At 34.0% G+C, this 15,577-nt stretch overlaps 1 protein-coding gene across 3 annotated transcripts in view; it reads left to right on the plus strand.

Moving 5' to 3' along the window:
- The window catches only part of LOC143897341 (lachesin), a 156,039-nt gene that overhangs the window by 44,360 nt on the left and 96,102 nt on the right, over positions 1-15,577 (plus strand). For 2 of the 3 annotated variants that reach the window (XM_077405939.1, XM_077405942.1), the window contains exon 1: positions 5,984-6,238. The exons of the other annotated variant lie outside the window; for it this stretch is intronic. The gene's annotated coding sequence lies outside the window, so the exon portion shown is untranslated. Of the gene's footprint in view, positions 1-5,983; positions 6,239-15,577 lie in introns of those variants that run through there. 3 annotated transcript variants of the gene reach the window in all.

Here is a 15,577-nt window from a genome sequence, read left to right on the forward strand (position 1 = left end):
GCTTGTGATAATTCATAGATTTGTTCTTTGTAGTTGTACTATGTCGAACATTTAAAATAAACTGAGCATATAATATAAATAGAAATCTAATGGACAAAGAAAAAAGATAAACTACAAGAAGTTCAAAATTACAAAGAACGAACTTAATTAATTTATGAATATATTTAGAAAACACATAAAAAGGTATGAAAAAATATCGGAAAACGACTGATTTATAATCGCAATGAATATATCTTTTGTACGCGAAGTCATATCCTTTGAACGAAAAATTAATTAATAATTTAACTTGTGTTAAAATTTAATAAACTAGAATTTTCATATTGCTGCTTAAATTAATGATTATTACAAGCAAGAATGCATCTTGACGCGGTAATATGTCAAAGTTAGATTTCGTCAGAGTTTTGGGTATCAGAGCTGACGCCGTGTAGTACATTTCATGAATAATTTTATTTGTCAAGCTTCTTAAAAGATTCGCTGCTCACGTCAGTTTCGAGCCTAGTTTACGAAAGTTTTACGATGATAATTCAAGACTGTAACATTTTCGATACATCGAGGGGGATACTTGAAATATTTTAAATCTGTAAAACTAAAGGTAGAGACACTTTTTGAACTTCCTTATCGATTACTTCCTCGAGGTACATCCTTGTAATTCCAACCTAAACAATTCTATTGTGCGTGAAATATCCAATGTTTTAAGCAACAGACGAAGTTATTTTACAAATAGTGCATTTATTAGGTCATGCATTAGAGAAGCTTCTCGTTATATATAATTAAATTAAAATTGAGAAGAAATTCTATAAAATAAGAAAAAGGTTTTCTTTGAAAATATGTATGTAAAATGTAAATTTCTTTACGATTATATACAATTTTAATTGCTAGCACAACTATGTGTGTGTATGTACATATACATGTATAATATTGAACATTAGATGCAGCAACACAATATAGAAATGATTGAAAGTTTCTCTCGCAGCGCCTACACTTTTTAATCACAATATAATATTTTCGGCGTATTATATTGATGGATTAATATTTTTACTGGTTTCCAACCAATTTTTTCAAATCTATTAAAATTATAATAGTCTTCCGTCGCTATTTCGATTCATCAAGTTCCTTAATCGAGTTCATTTTTTAATCAAACGTGTTGGCATTTACATTTGACTAAGCTTCGAAGTCATTTAACTTTTTAATTCATCTATTTCTTCAAACCACAACGAAAGTCGGAAGCGTCTTCCGACCATCAAACTATCCGCTTTTATTTCTCTGCGGCATCGTCGCGGTCGAAGTATCGAGCATACGAGAGCGACCGATGCACCTGCCAGCCTTTCCGTAAATTTTCAAGGCAACAACCGGATGTAACACACCATACGCAGTTTCACGGTTCTCGTATAACTGTTACGATTCGTACGCGTTTCTTGGAAATGCATTTCCGCTTTCTTTCCTTTAGTCGACACGAGTTTTAGTTGAGAACAAAATTGCCGCATTGTTGTCATATATACATAAAAATCGGTATACAACTTTCATTTTGTTTAAGAATTTTAATCGATCAAATCATGGACACATTATCGAATAATTAACTGTGAAAAATTTAATTTGTCCTAAATAAGTTTATATAACTCTAAAAGAGAATGACTGACAACGTACTTATATTAACAAATTATCTTCAATTGTTTGTTGTGCATATATAGAAAACTATAAGAAAATAAGAAATATGAAGACTTTCTCATGTATGATTCCATATGAAGTTATATATATAATGAATAAGAGCTCACTTCTAGATTACATGAATTATGTTAATTCAGCTAAACAACGAATATGCAAACACAGTAAGAACCACGTCTCGCAGAGCATTATACATGGAGAAAATGCGCTTCTCGCAGATTTCTCATTCGCACGTTATGTCGTTGTGAAATTCTTCTTGTCGTTCCGCAAAACATTGTCGGGCGTTAACGGCGACATGCTGTTTTAGCGTGAATTGGACTTTAACGTCCGATTTCTAACGTCTGTTTTCAGTCGATACCGTCACTTGCGTCTTAACTTTACACGTGTTTTGCGGGAAAATGGGAAAAACTCGTCGCGTCCCAAAAAGGTTACTATTACTATACACCCAACTGAGTTTGTTTCGAGAAAGCATCACCTTCGAATAGGAATCTCTGAGTCAAATCTATTTAAGAATGTGCCGTTATTCACGTATCAGACACGTCATACTTAAATGAAAGTTGTACTGTAAATCACGTTCGAGTTCTATTAAGAAAATTTTAATTCGTAGCTTATAGTTAAAAAATTATATCAAATTGGACATATCATATTTAAATGAAAGTTAAATGCAGCGCAAATCATATTTATTTTCTCTAAGAAAATTTCGATTTGTGTAGCTAATTAACTATAGATAAAAAGAAGAATGAGATATACGAGACATCCTGTACATCTTATTTACATTTCGTTAAATTGTTAATTTAAATCCTTCGTTTATTTACTGCAACGTTGCAATATGTTTTTTATACCTAAGAGAATTTTTCCCACGACACGATATAAATTTCTTTCTCTTTCTTTGTTTCTCCGCTTTTTCGTCGGACCATCGTTACGAAACGTGAAAGACCGCGTTTATCTTCCACGTCGGCGGCGACCGCGTTAAACTCGCGTCCCTGAGAGCTTATACAAACATGCGAGGGGGAGAGGGACAAGATATCAAGCAGGATATACGTCGCGCTTTTCCCACCCTTGTCGGATGGGAGTCAACGAGTAAACTTCAAACGTATCGCCGGCTGTTAGCGACGGATGAAATTGTCTTGCGCGGTCGTGGGCCGATTAGGTTCCCGCCTTCTCGCGATGGCAAATGTTATCTATTTAATTTCCTTTTCTCGAGCCCCTGAGACAAGCTGCCCTATCTCGGGGGGTTTATTCAACCTCCCAGAAGAGGGTCGATGAGTATTTTCGCTTCTGTTCCACCGCCGTCTGCCTCGTGACCTCGCGGAGAGAATTGGAACATCCTGGGTATCTTGTCGAAAATTTGCAAGTTGCACGACTGTTTTAACTGCTCGACGATGTTATGACCGCGAAAAAATATTCGAAATAAATATCGGCTTTTCTTCAAAAAAGATTTTGTCACAGAGTAATTATTCAATGTTTGCTTTCTGTAGAGATGATTGAGTTTGCTGTAGTTAATAAAGACTAACAGCTTTTCCGATATTTGCTTATGAAAACGTATGGTGGAATCGATTTAATCGGTTGGTTGATATTCCGCGAGCATATGCGCGCTCATCGATGTGCACACGTATATAGTTTCCGATATTCATTTTGCAAAGATGCAGATCAGGCGCTATTGGCTCTGGCGAAACATTCAATTTTTGCGAGAAAGTCGACGAGCGGTTCTTCTCTCTCTTGAATATTCGTTCTTTACTTGGATAAAAATCCAGATCTTCCATACACGTTCAACGTAATTTGTTTGAAACATGCATAGATTTGCTAGTCATATTTTATTAAGTTCTTGTCGATGTAAAGTTTTGAGCAAGGCGTCTGATTTTCGCGTGTAATACTTGTTTATTTATTAGCACATCAATGCACTAAAAAAAACACCGTCTTAAATATTTGCATCTTTATTAGCACCTCTATTTTTCATTTATCTATTTCCGTATCGTTGTAACAGGCTATATTTTAATACAACCGAGTTGTCAAAAAGAGGAATCAAGCGTTTCATCTTTTCTGTTCAGCATATTAAAAATACAGATACTGTCTCGCAAAAATAGCACTTTTTTCGATTAAAATTGATAAAACGTTATATATAATCTTTTCTATATGTGTAATTTATGTAAAAGAAAAAAGATTCTGCATATCAAAGTGCCATCAAAAATTAGTATTTTAAAATAAAATAGTAAATCAAGATAAATCAAGTTTCGAGACAGAATTTAATAATTGGTACGTTATGTTCACCGAATAATTCGTACAAATGTGATATCACATTTATCACCATTAATCGAGAAAATAATTTTTTTTACACATACATCACACAGATAATTCATCTGTGAAAATAAAAGAAAATTGAGATTTATTTACTCTCTTTAAATAAAAGTAAGAAATTTAATATTAATCTTACAAACAAATAAAATTTTACACAATTGTCTCTCATTTTTAAAATGAAATACTAGAGAAAGATTCAATATAAATTAATAATCGGTATATTTTGAAATATATTTATCATACTTTTTTGTTGATCAGTATAATTTGGACAAACGTTTCGTATGGCAGCGTATTATGTGAAGTATTGGCGCAAGAAGCACGCGGGAAAGCGTGATTTACTTTACAGCCGGGAATGATACTGGGGCGGAATGTAATACGATGTCCAAGTCACTATTGTGATAGGTTAATCACGAGTCGGAGAGTGCGGAATTCCAAGGGTAAATTTTCCAGCAGGTATGAAAGTGCTGCCGGATACGAGCTGCACAGGCGTGTTTACCCTCGGAGTTTGCGACTTGATAATATGCCATTGGCTTGTTATAACGGTGGGCCGACGTGCATTATACGACGGCCCCGAGAAACGTCCCGTTGCTTCAATAAGATAGCTTCAACTCCACGGTCCACGGATTTGCGAAGCTATTCTTAGCTGCAAACAAAGCCGGAAAAATTTGGTAAAAGCTGAGAGAAAAATATCTTCTGTAATTAAATAAGATATTTTTTGACTGTGTTGCTAATGTAATATGTAGTACAATAGACGTCAAAATTGTAGATGACATTCGGAAAAGAAAGAAAGAAAGGATTTGATACAGGTAACGTTAATATCTCTAATACTTTATGTTATGGTTTCTTTTTTCACTGAATGATATATAAAATATTAAGAACGGATAAAAACTATCTTTAATATTTTTACGGGAAAACTAAAAAAATCAATTAAATTTCTCAGGAAGATCGTGGCTAACAGAAATTCTTTGGCCACAACTGAATAATAAAGTTTTGGCGGCGCGAGTGACAGGTGTTTTTCGTAATAATACTAAAGAGTTTATAACGCTTGCCGTTAAGTTCAATTGATTGTTCTTTGATGTTCCCGAGAAGATCGCTAAGCTGAGCTATCTTTCGGAATTAGTTTCCTCTTCCGCGAGTTTCAACGTAATCGCGGATATTATTTTCTCCGGCAGTTCGGAATATTATTTAAATTGGAATTACTTTTCTCATTATAACTCAGCCGAGGGGAAAATCCCTTTTCCCGCCGACTTTACTTTTACCATTCTCGTCGTGGGAGAAAAATTTTATACGCGACAAGTGACAATGCGACGGCGGACTCGCCCGTTCTTCGGTGTGTATTACGATTTTGGTTTCACTCACCATCGATAAACTTTGCCGGATTGCTGTCTGCATGATTGCCAGTATGCATTGTAATTCGAAAATACATTAAGTTATAGTTCATGACGTTCATGCCGCCCTAATAATCGCATTTCTATTGAAGAATTCAGTTAAAACAGGTCTTGAAGTGCAATACAATTTAATAAATAATTTTTAAGTCTGTTGGATCTTATATTTTCGTGTGGCAAACGATTATAAGATTTATAATTATAAGATTTATAATTCCGCACTTGCCTATCGTATCTCAATGTCAAATTAATTTTTATTTTAATTTGATACAATTAATCTGTGAATAATTATAAATGTATAAGTACATAATGTTTCATAGATTTATTGAAAGGGAAATTATCTTCAGATTTAGTTAAGATATTATTACACACTTTTTGTCAAACATTATTATTTCACAATGATTATTTTTGAATAGAGTATATAAATCGCAAAATCAAATCCATGAACCCAATACTACATGCCTATTTATCAAAATTATTTTGAAAAGGAGAAGAAAATATTTGTTTATTCCTTATAATATATTAAATATTTCATGAAAATGAGAGAGACAATTCGATTGACGTGCGGCCTTATTGGCGTACGTTTACTCGTATTTGTGCGGCGCACAGCGGCGTGCTGATGCATACACAAGGTCGCGCTACCATTTGTATGCCGCCACTCAAGCAATGCGGTACCACTATAAACTGCTCCGTATAAGTAGCTTCGCATTATTTCTTCAAAAACGGAATAAATTTTGGAAGTGATGTGTAAAATGTGATATATAAGTTATATTTTAATATTCGCGCGTGATCGTCTGATTACCCGCTGTTTCCGCTAATGTTAAAAGAAAAAAGAAAAGAAATTAAGAAGAGAAAAAAGTGAAAGTTAACAATTCTGTTGTTACATATTCTGATCGGTGAGTCACAAAATAATCTTTATTTTATATTTAGATAACAGTTGTATATGATGCATGTATTAGATATCTGTATAGTATATTAACAATAATATAAACGTATATTATTTATGAATAAATGTATAATATCATATAAATTCGTTGCCTGGAAATGTATAAACTAAAATACACTACTGTTTATAAAAAGACAGAATACTAAGAGAGAATTGAGTTACGCTTTTGAAGAAGTACACGCACTTAAATCTCTCATGCCAATAATGCGACCTCTGTCAAAATCGTTGAATTGAATATTGAATATACGGCTCTCTTGCTCGCCTACGTAATATCCTCAATATCTTACGTAATACCCTACTCATTCAATTGAACAAGTACTAATATGATGAACTAGCTTTACTGCGTCTAAAACAGAATGGGAGAAGTGCCTGCTGTTGGGACATTACGAATTTCAATCGGCCGCAGCATCCAGTAAATCTATACTACTGATAACGAAATTGCAATCATTTCTTCAGTAAAATCTAATGAACATTTTTAATGTACCTATAATTACATAGCTTTTCACCAATGATACTTTCCTTCTCTTGAGTACGACTTCGGCGAGATGGAAGGGTCCAGTTAAAACCCAGCGACGCAGTCGGTTCATCGTATAGTACGTTAGTTTCGGAAGTTATATAAAAGATAATTTTAATAATTTACAAATAAAATACATAGAAATATTTTTATTGAGACTAATTGTACGGGAAATTATCCCTCCCTAATCTTATGTCATTCATTTTGAATTTCTCACACGGTATGTTTTTAAGATTTAACAACGAATAATAATAATAAAATTGTAAGACAGTAGTGATCATTCAAATCGATGAAAGTACGCATATATGAGTCTCGAATTCTATAATTTTCATTCATTTATTTTTATATTTATAAAAATTTTACATACGTTTATATATATTGTTTATAATGTATTGTTAAATTTAATATAAAATTCTTAATATCCGTGAAACATAATTGCATCTTCGAAATAGAATATGCGTTTAATATCAAGTTTTTTTTTCAAAATGAATATACCTATATCTGATTGGATGTATTTTTTCAATATTGTTAAAAGTATTGAGCACGCATATCAAGAATATAAACGTGAAATTAATTCATATTTTAAATATACATTACTGGAAATTTTTTAATTAATTAAGTTAATTAACATAATGGTCCCTTCGCGGCGCATTTCTGTTTTGCGAATTATACAGAAGCGTAAAAGTTTTACGCTGAATTGTCGGTAATAATTAGTCAGCAGGAGTGTTTCTCCTTCGTGTCGATCTCTGACTATAGCTAGAATGAAGGATATTGATCAAGAGTAACAAAAAGATAAATTTAATTTGGCTAGAAAAATAAAAAATGAAAATCAACAGATGGACGGTAATGTGGTACCTTACCGAAGTAAACTTACAATATCATTGCACACATGTGCGATCGCATGTAATCAGAAACGGAAAGATACCGTTTTGAATTGAAACTCAATTGGTCATAAATGAAAAAATTCCAAATACATTTCTCTAATCTCGCATGATCGCGACTGTAGGTTAGTGTACTATCTTAGAGATCTGATCTCGAATTTTAAGATTATCATTATTTTTATTGTTTTTAATATAGAAGTGTTTTAAATAACAGTATAAAAACTCGATGCTAAAAACCGATGATCGAATGTTAGCTTCTCGCTTGTAAAATTTGACGTAGATATTTTCAACATCGCGAATTATACATTCGACAAAATAATTGCAAAATTGTAAATTTTATTGTATTATCGGTTATGGAAATCAAAAATTATGAAATACTATTGCTTTTGATTAAACGTATTTGTAAATTTAGCGTCGTGTTTGATATCCGCCGAAGTATTTCCTAATCTACTTTTCGCGATAAATGTTTAAAGTCCATTGCAAAAGAGTATCGCGTTGTTTCCACGTTCTTAGGCACAATCGCTGACTCAACAAATGGGCCTTATCTCTGTCCTTCGTGTCAGGTGGACGTTAACGAAAGCATCCGTACTAGTAAAGAGTCATAACGATCTTCAATGTGGAGGATTGTTTCTCGTCGGTTTGGTGCCCCGTTGAAAATTGCAGATTCTATAGTTGCCGGAATTAAATTCGAGTCTTCTTGAATTCCGGGATTTCTGGAAATATAGTTGTTTCGGCAAAAAGCAGACATCAATAATACAATTTTGAAATTGAATCACGAAAGTGATTAGTATATTAAGAGAAAATTTTATTCTCCTCAATAAATGTTCTTTTATTAATACTAGTATATTATAGTATATTGATTGTATTTTACTGATAAATGATAGCAGTGAAATGGATATGACTTTTTATTAAATAAAAATATATATAATATAAAAAGATAAAAAAGAAAAGAAATAAAAGATAAAAAAGATAAAAATTTAAATTAAAAAATGATTACAATCAAATATATTTAAGTCTTTAATTTTTTATTTTTCTTTTTCAAAGCTATTTCCGAGCGAATCTTGCCAGTTCAGAACATGATTAATTATTAAATCGTTTTATTAAATATACTCGTTTGTAGTCATTTTTTACTACGAATGATATTTTTTATCCATGTTTTTATTTCTTTTTTAATAAAAACGATGTACCATTAATTAAATTTTATAAAACTTACTCACGCACAACCGCGTTCAACTTTCTAATTCCACTTTTTCTTGTTACTCGTTAATTTTAATATCGACAATCTTTATCTTTATCTTTAGTTAATTAATCAGTTATTTAAAAACAATGTATTTTAGTAATGGAAGAATAGTTGAATATTGAAAATATACAGGCAAATTGCAATATGCAATGATATGAATTTTAAATTTGCATTATAATTATACGAGAAACGATGACTATTGTCGATTCTAGCTGGTGAAATGCCCTCCTATCAGGATCAATCCGGAAAATCTGAGAAATTCGTTCCTTCCTGCAATGGGGGCCGTTGATGTTCGATAGATTGCTTAACTTTCTTTTAAAAATTAGTCTTATATAGAGTTTAATAGAAGGACATATCTACTTGCTCTCTATTTTAAAGATCATTCTTCTCTAAGTTGGTAACTTATGGACGTGCCATCCGGTGGAGGGATCTTGATTTGACCAAATTGTTAGATCACTTATCCTTCACCGAACGTGACAATCGTCGTTTTTCGGGATTATTTTAAGATTTAGAATAAACATAATGTCTTAAAAGGTATACAGCCTTAGAAACTAAAACGAACGTTAGACTTTATATGATCGATCGATTATTGCGATCGATAGTTCGGTTTGTTTCAGATATCATCAAAATCACGTAAAATGCGCAATGTTTTTCAAACTGTATATATTATCGTGTAAAACAATAATAATTATATGAATGACTCGCATTCCATCGAATGTACTACAGAAATCTCGCGTATTGCGAATGTTGCCCATTGATTTATTCATCGCATGTAGTACAAATTTTAAATAATAATTTGTTCGTTTTTTTTTAATTGTTTGTTTACATCGCAAAGCTTTGCTTATCTTTTCGCGTGGATATCTAGAATCTTTTATATGTATAACAAACGTAGATTTTACATAAATAATCGTTCTCATATCCGTGTTTCAAGATAAAATTTTATTCTGAATATGTTAGTTAACATATCGTTAGTTAGTTAATATACTTTTAAAACAAAATTTGAATAATAACTGAAAATAAAAACCTATGATATTAATACCAATTAAAAATGTACAAACACGTTAATCTTCCACTTTTTAATCGGTGTACTCGCTACTGTGTTAAATCGGTGTGTAACTAATTCAAAATAAACATTTAAAATATCGACATTTCTTGTAATTATATATTAAAATCGCAAAAATAATAATTAAAAATGTGATTTTAATAATAAGAAGAATATTAATATATATTGCGATTGCATATTTAAAGTATACTTAAAATATCGATTAAATATTGGTATATAAACTCTATTTTTTGTTATAAAACGATTGCAGCAGTAATTAATCTGCTTTGCTGAAAATATCGTAATCCCATTTTGTTTTTGTTTAACGTAAAAATAAAATTACTTCTCAATAAGAATCTCTCATAAGTTGGAATAAGTTGGAAAAATAGGCCATCCGAGATTATCCATATATAGGTATTATAGCCATTATTCTTATTATTAGTGCTCTAAAATATCTGTATTATCTTATATGTATCCTATCTATCTTAATAATTTGAACAGAACAATGTGATTGATTTTTAATGTAGCGTGTGATATTTAGAGAATGATCACAATCAGTCAACAATATAATGCACAGCCACTAAATAATCATGAGCGCACAAAGAACGGGGAGAAATAGGAAATAGAATAGCATATAACATTATGTCAGAAGCAATTAAAAGACGATTGATGAGTATTTATGTTATTATCACTGATGTCGGCCACATCTCTCCGTTGGAATTATTCACTCGGTTACGTCGATGCGACGCGAGTTACGTTGCGACATGAATATTGTTTTGCGGCTTTTCTTGACCAGCTCCTGGTGTTTTTGCTGCACGTTGATTTATGAAGTGATGTCAGCAACTAAAACCGAGGTGCCGCTCATTACAAATACGCATGCATCGACGCACTAATGCGGACAGGTACCTAAGTGTATGTAACACAGTATAAAATAGTGAATTGCGTTTCTTGAATGTGGGTTTCTTGATCCGCGGACAGGACGAAAAATACGATATATTAATCCTAAGAAGATAAAATCAGATTTCTCTTTCTTGATAAATATAAACACACAAAAGATAAGAAAATAGAATTGCATGTAGCATTACGCCGAAAGCAATTAAAGATAGACATATATTGTTATTAATTTATTTTTATATTTTTACTGTCAAGAAGACTAAATTTTTTCTTATTTCTGTTTTTACATTTTAATAATATACAAACTTTGTAAAATCACATCGAACATCCTTCCGGCAATTTTGTCTATATCTGCAATTTTCGCCGTAATTCTGTTCTGATATTGATGAATGCAACACGTCGGTGTCACGCGCATGTGTATGGGGATGATCATTATAATTCCGTTAAACTACGATAAATGACGATCGTTAAGTGACGCTGACTCTGTTTTAATAATTGTCACGTGTATGGTGTATCGGATACTGAATTCCATTATCTCCGTTTGTCAGATAAAATGCCAAAATGCATGACTTGCAAATATATATTTTAGAAAAATTAATTGTTTAGCAATCATAAATGAGTTAAAACTCTTAAAAGTTTTATTTTTATTTTTCTTATTGCTAAATGTTTTTTTGCAATTTATTCCTATTTAAAAAGAGAGATTATTATGTTAAAGGTTGATATTGTTGTAACAAATAAAAATTATATTCGACCAACAGGTGGATTCAATTTTTTTTTTTTTTAGAAAGAGAGCAAATTTTGATATTAATTTCTTTTTGTTTCTTTTCATTTTTTTTTCAAAAAAGACAGATAACAGCATACGCTTCCACGTCTTCTTCTTAAATTCGCTCTCATATCTATTCAGTTTAGATTACAATATATGTGGACTTTTATACTATATAAATTTAATCAGCGATATATTTCAATTTCAGATAATTATAGCCCGCGAGATTTTTCGTTTATAATTAATATTAGGATGTAATTAATTAAATATATAGCGAACAGCGTCGAAGCAAAGAGAGTTAATCACGGATAACAAGGTCGACCTGAGACGGTAGAAGAAAGGAATAAGCCGGATAATACTGCCGATCCGAAGATGGCAGTTTCTTAATTATTGAATTTACGTATATACCTATGTATCGAGATATATACGAGATATGTATGACATATTTTGTAAGATTCGTATTCTTCGGAAAACCATTCTTAAAATTTTACACCTTTACGTTCCACATACATGTATTTCTAAAAATATCAAAAAAGACATGCAATTAAGGTAAACGTACCATGCAATGCCTGGACACGTTCCTATATGTCTGGACATTTTTATCATTTTAGTCCTTAAATAAGTTATAACACAAATTAAAATCAAAGAATCAAAGATAATATTTTTCTTGTATTATATTTTTATCTTTAATTTTAATTCGCGTTATACTTATTTAAAAACTAAAATGATAAAGGTGTCCAGACATAGGGCTTAAGTGTTCCGGCATTGGTACATTTACCTTACACATTCTTTCGTTAATTATTTTATATTATTTTATATTTACATTGGTTGATATTTAAATCATTTATTATTTTTGCATAATATATTTTTGCATAATGTTATGCATAAATATAATTCCAAGGTTTGACTGTAAGAATTAAAGATATATATTGTGATCTTTTATTTAGAATAAAAAAGAAAAGAGGAGGAGGGGAGAGAAAGAGAGAACGATTATTCTTGATATCACAAAAATATGTAGCCCTCGTATCCTAAAACGAAAGCAGTTTCCGTTTTGGAACGGCGCGTGTGTCGTTCACGGTTTTACGACACCGAGGAATCGGGTTAATGTTTGATACGATGCTCGCAGTGTTCCGACAGGATTTGTTTCGCATCGAGAACAGAACAAGCAACAAAATTTATATATCGTGATTTAGAAAACATAACTCTCCTTTGGATGAAGATCGACGGATTTCCGATAATAATTTTTTGCGGCTGTGATTAGTTGGTGAAGAACGGAGAGATGTTTTAGGAGGCCGTTAGAGGAGGATAAAATATTCTAGAACGTACAAAATATCCTCTTCATAAATTTCGAGTTACGTCATATTCATGTACTTTAGGGAATCACTGATCTGTTTATTACCGCATTATCGCGTAGCCTCCATAAAAAATAGAATATATTTAAAGCGTTACGAGCCGGGTGGCGGCGATTACTTAAATTCTCCCAAGTAAAACGAAAAGTTCCGTAACGAGGCAGGTCTTGAAAATTTTTAACTATTACTGTAATGAAGTTACTGCACAGCGAAGCCGCGGGGTCGAGTGTATCGGATAGCTTACATGCTTCCAATAACAAGGAACTTTCGTTTCCGTGAGGCGTGGTAAAGCAGAAGTAATGGGCCCCGGAGGACTTCTTAAGGTAGCTTAAGGTTTATCACAGTCAAGTGAATATTTAACAACTTCCCGGGGAAAAAGCTTTTCAAAGTGCATAGCGCGTAAGTTGCAACGAAAAGATTCCGATTTGCTGCCGTTACATTTACCTGATGCATTTTTTAACGCATTGAATTATGTCATATATCTATAAAACATATTTTCCACGAGTAATTATCCGTATGATATATAATCCCTGATGGATTTTTTATATATACAATCTGTCAGAAATATTGATGCATGTGGAAATAATTATACGTAATGAATCAACTTTAAAATTAATGCAAATAGCGATAGATGCAAATTTTCAAGATTTTTCTAATTTTCTCACACGCTAGTTTTATTTTCCGATTAGTATATATTCTTAACGACGATAATAATGCCAATATATTAACGCAACCATTACGTGATGTAATCTGATCCAACGTACATATTGCTGACTACGTGCTTAAAATCGGCTGCATGTAACGTGAGCTCAGGAAGGCAACGCGGAATTTATCCGCAATCGCGTAAGAGAGACGTCGCGGGGTGGAAACAGGCGGATGTGGGAGCTCGCGCTCGAGCGAGAAATATAACGGCGAGAGCCGGAATCAGTTCTTCCTCCCGAGCGGAGCCGAACCCGGCCCCGATAACCGGTAATGTTTCCCCTAATTTTTTGAACGCAACCGAAGAACGGTCTGGAGATAACGCCGCGGTCGGTCGGTCGAAATGACATACGCGACACGTCCTGCGGCTTACACCGGCGCTGGCGGCAGCCGCCTCCCCGATATATAAGAACTCGTAAGATAGTTGGCCGCGCTCGCTCGGCCGCGGGCGCCGGCTCAATGTACCAGAGGAAATCGCTGACTTATGGCTGCGCCGGAGAGTCATATACCTTTTTTCATAAACCCCCAGTCAACCCCAACCTCGCGACTCTTTTACATTGTACCCAGATTTCAGCGATTAATTTTCCCCATTGTGCCGTGGCGCGTCTCTCGGCAGCCAGCCCTTCTCCACCTTCTCCTCCTCCTCCTCCGCCTTCTTCTGCTCTTGCTTCCTCATCCTCCATTTCGCCCACCCTCTACCCTTCTTCGCCTACCTCGTCCCTCTTTCCTCTATAACCTCCCTCCCGCGACCGCCGGTCCCGTTCCATCCCTCACCGACACATCCCGCTGCCTCTTCACAGTCGGCTCCCAGACCGCGGTCCGCATTGTCATCGGCAAACAGATCTCAATAGCGGTATTAAAAGTATCCGTTCTAATGGAACCCGGTATATTCAGTCCAACAAAAATTCCGCGCTATAGAAGTCGATCGTTGCGCAACGCGAACACGGAACGTAGAAGATTTCTGCATACGCAAGGGTAATTGAACGTCATTGTGCGAAGCAACTATTTTCCAAAGACCGGGGACGAACGTAAAATATTTGGCGACTACTTGACCGTAGTGATTCTTAGGCGAAGTAATTCTTAGCTTCTGCCAGTTACAGTATCCTTGCTACAGTGTAGCAAGGATACTGCATTATTTCGCGGAAAAGCGGAACTCGCTCATTGATAGTCTTCTATCACATTTTTAACATTTCTTGTTTATCCCAACGGAGGAGGAATGCAACTCCTTCTCATCCTTGGAATTCTCTTCTCTTCCTATTGCTCCCAACTTTTTCGAGGCATTAAAAGTGATCTGGACGTAAAACTGAACGAGAGAACAGCTTTCTCCCGTTTATACTTTTTCCCCGTTGTTAAAAAAAAGGCGAACAGTTTGAAAAGTGTGTCGCGTCGTCGGCGCTGCGACACTTGGTCGTATCTCAACGGTAAACATTTACAGCGTCGCGAAGTATTATTTCGACGCCCACCGCTAATGCTGTACCGCGCGACTGGCACAGACTGCGTGTGCGCTGTTTATATTTTATATAAAACACAGCGTTTTTGTACATGTATGCGCTCATGCACCAGGGTGAAAAAAACGCGTGTATGTTACACTGCATAGTGCGAACGGACACGGGCGATTATGACGGCTTATCGCCGCGGGGCGCAATAGCGAAGAGTTCCATAACCGTATACATATATATTATATGTAGGTCTGGAAGTATGTTCCGGGACTTTTATTTTTGATATCGGTATATTCCGGGACATTTGGCAGTTTCCAGGACTGTCCTGGAAAAAATTGATGTCCTACGGCATTTTTCGAGACAGTTTTTTGAATCTGATTACATATATATGCGTTATATTCCAGGACTGTATATTTCAAAAAACGTAAACAGTCCCGGAACATACCTCTGGACCTACATATATATATA

The sequence above is a fragment of the Temnothorax americanus genome, unplaced genomic scaffold, assembly GCF_048541705.1.
Source record: "Temnothorax americanus isolate GAGA-0224 unplaced genomic scaffold, ASM4854170v1 Scaffold20, whole genome shotgun sequence".
NCBI classification, from domain to species: domain Eukaryota; kingdom Metazoa; phylum Arthropoda; class Insecta; order Hymenoptera; family Formicidae; genus Temnothorax; species Temnothorax americanus.